General features: G+C 42.1%; 1 pseudogene; it reads right to left on the bottom strand.

The window, feature by feature from the left end:
* Positions 1–1,684: 1,684 nt before the first annotated feature.
* Positions 1,685–1,802, bottom strand: LOC145056050 (5S ribosomal RNA; annotated as a pseudogene).
* Between the last annotated feature and the right edge of the window lie 1,530 nt (positions 1,803–3,332).

Here is a 3,332-nt window from a genome sequence, read left to right as displayed (position 1 = left end):
GTGTTCACGGTTTTGGGAGATCCCCAAACCGTAAACCCATATACAAGGGGGATTAAGGTGTTTTTCATGTGCTAAAACCATCATGGAAGGGTTCCATACTAGTTTCTAAGCATAAGGGAAGAGTTGGGAGCACTTTGGCACCCAAAATAGAGTTTACGGTCCAAGAAGATCTTGGGCCGTAAACTCCTTTTTCATGTGATTCTTGAGTGATTTCTATCATATCTAAACATGTATTAAGCTTTAAAACGCTATAGGGTAGAAGTACCTACAATCCGGAGCAAAAGATTGAAGATCCTTCGGAGAGAATTCAGGCTTTTCTCTAGATGAAATGGAAGAAATGAACTAAAAATGGCTAAGTGCCCTTTATATAGTCCGTTTAGTTTTTTGTCCAAAAATATCATTTGAGCCGTGAACTCCAAACTCGTGGAGTTTTGAAACTTTTAAGATGCACAAAAAAATCTAGGGCATCCTCTCTCCTGCTATCACCTAAAGTGTAAATCCTGAAATACTCAAACTTATTCTAAAAAGTCTGAAAGTTAACAGCAACTGCTCTGACTTCTATTGAACTGACATGTTTGTACAGAATAGAAATTTCGGGTTGTCACATCATCCCCCCATTAGAAGGAATTTCGTCCCGAAATTAGGATTTAGGTAATGGAGTAGGTATTAAAAATCGAGACAAGTAGTGGGGATACTTCCTAATCGATTTTCTTCCCGAGTTACCAAGTGAATTCGGATCCTTGGTTGGTATTCCAACGAACCTTCACAAATGGTTCGGTTCTGATTTGTTCGCATGACCTCTCGGTCCATGGCCACTACGGTTCTTCCACGAAGGTGAGGCTCTCAATGATCTCGATCTCGACTAGTGGGATTACGAGAAACCTGACAGAAAGGTATGTTTTCAAGTTCAAGACGTGAAGGGTGAAATGTGCGTTACTGAGTTCTTGGTGTAGGTTGGGTTTGTGAGTTACCAAACCGATTTTGGCAAGAATCTCGGAGGTCCTAACTATTCTGGATTTGGCTTACCACACTTTCCAAAGCGTATCAAGTCTTCCCAGAGTGAGGCTTCCAAAAGGATTTTGTCTCACTTGGGATTCCAACGTTTCTCCCTCTTGCTTTTCTTCTTAGTCAAGGGCCACTCCCTTCTGAGTCAAAGTCGTAAGGGGTTCCGTAATTTCGCGAGGAGTTCCGAATGAACTTACGATGGTAGATCAGCGTGACCTAGAATTTGGCGAAATCACGTTGGTATCTTCGGTGTTGACAAATTCTCAACGGTTTTGATTATTGGAAGGGTCCTCAAAATTCCCACATCACTAATAGTGTGCTTCGAGAATTCGACTCTTCAAATCTAAAACTCGTATTTAGAGAACTTCGTGTAAAGCTTCTCTGATCGCAATGTTCCCAAGGTTCGTTGTAAATGCTCTATATGATTTCCTTCTTACCTATTTATGAAGTTCATGAATACTATGGGCGTATTGGTCCTATCCGAGGGGTATCACTATGGGCTCGTAGTGTCCGTATCGAGTTTGGAAGATTGTCCTCAGAACATCCTTCACTAACACTTGCAACTTGTGATATTCAGATCTTAGGTCCATTTCTGAAAGGTACATCGTTCCTTGTGGTTTGTCAACTGATTCATCTATGTGAGGCAGAGAGTGATGATTTCTAATGGAAGGCCTGTTGAGGTCTGCGCCACTAGGACTTCCCAAATGTCACCTATACTAGTACTACTCTCGCCCATGCACGCTTAACTGTGGAGTTCTGATGGGATCCGATGCATTAGTGCTGGTATGATCGCACAACCTGGATTCTGTCTTCTTGAAGAATAAGACCGGAGCTCCCAAAGGTGAGAAGCTTGGTATTTTCATTCCGTTGATGAGTAGTCGTTAAACTGTCCGGACGTGTCTTGTATCATTTTTATTCAGGCCAAGAGAGGAGTTATTATACATGAAAACTTAGCGCATACACGTTATGATATAATCAAGGCGGGCGGATAATAAAATGTGTGATTCTACTCTAGTCCCATATCCCAATGAGGGAAAGAAACTACGTTAGAAATCTCACATTCTACTGTCTACCAAGACTTCGTTATATATAACTCGGGAATGTATAAGTGAGGAAAGTCATGACAATAATCTTCTTACGAATCTTTTTCGAGGAACTAAGATTTCCTAGTAAGGCTACTATTGACCCTGGATGTACGTCGATCATTCAATGAAAGAGTAAGAGTATGTTCTCGAAGGTTTGACCTACATCCCTATGATGCAGTCCTAGTACGGAATGGAAGCATGTTCACGAAGGTTTGACCTACATCCCTATGATGCAGTCCTAGTAAGGAGTATAAGTAAGTTTGTAGACTAGTCGCAAGACGTTTGTCGTTCAAGCCGATGTATCGTTAGTTGGTGGATAACATGATCCAACCACTAAAAGAGACTTGGAAATGTCTCCAAGGTTAAACCACTATAGTCAAATGACTTGACTAAAGCATGTTTTAGATAGACTCCAATGAAAGTATGATAAGAGTATTTGAACAAAGAGTGACACGGAAGTTAGTTGACTGTCAACATCATCGATGTTTAAGATGTACTAAGTTCAGGAAAATTTGACCTTGTAGAAGGTCTTACATCATATCCGGAGTAGCAAAAGTTTTGGCCGCATAAAGGCCTAACTAAAAGTACCTACAATACAAGGCAGTTTCATAGAAAATGCCACATAGGACATAGACAGGAACACGGTTCTTTAAAACAAGAAAGAAAGTAAAGTATCTTCTACTGGTGACGATCATCCCTCTGGTGAACTCTTAGCTCAGCCAGTTGACATTCCATATCAAGCAGGTGTCTTTCGTACACCCTCTGGCGTACTCGGAGTTCTATGACTTCGGCTCGTGATTCAGCCAGTGCTTGAAGCAGGGTTTCATGGTCTCTTTCAGATCTCTCTCAAGCATCTTCCAGACGAATGGTGCGAAGGGTATGCATTCTCGCATTGGTGACAACTTCTGTGATTTGATGTAGGGTTGTCCTGCCTTGAATCTCATTTCGGGCCACTCTGTGGACCAGGATTCGCAAGATTCTGTCTGCTGAGCCCCCATTGCTTAGGTTATAAAAGATTCGGTCACCATTAAATGTCATGGGCTGATCTTGTCCTTGGCTCCACGTTTCCAAGCATTCTACCCACGGAGGCGTCAGGCCATGAAAAGTCGGACGAGGGTTAGGATTTGGAAAGGGAGCTTCCTGGGGTAGGTTCTCAACCTCGGGTTCGGAGTTAGCACCATCTGAAAGGTCTTCATCATGGTGATCATTCAAATGGATAGGATGATCATTCTCTGGTTCTTC

Source organism: Lactuca serriola, chromosome 5 (genome assembly GCF_051521515.1).
Source record: "Lactuca serriola cultivar US96UC23 chromosome 5, Lser_US96UC23_V15, whole genome shotgun sequence".
NCBI lineage: Eukaryota > Viridiplantae > Streptophyta > Magnoliopsida > Asterales > Asteraceae > Lactuca > Lactuca serriola.
Note: the sequence above shows the minus strand (reverse complement) of the source record. Positions and strands in the feature narration are given on the sequence as shown.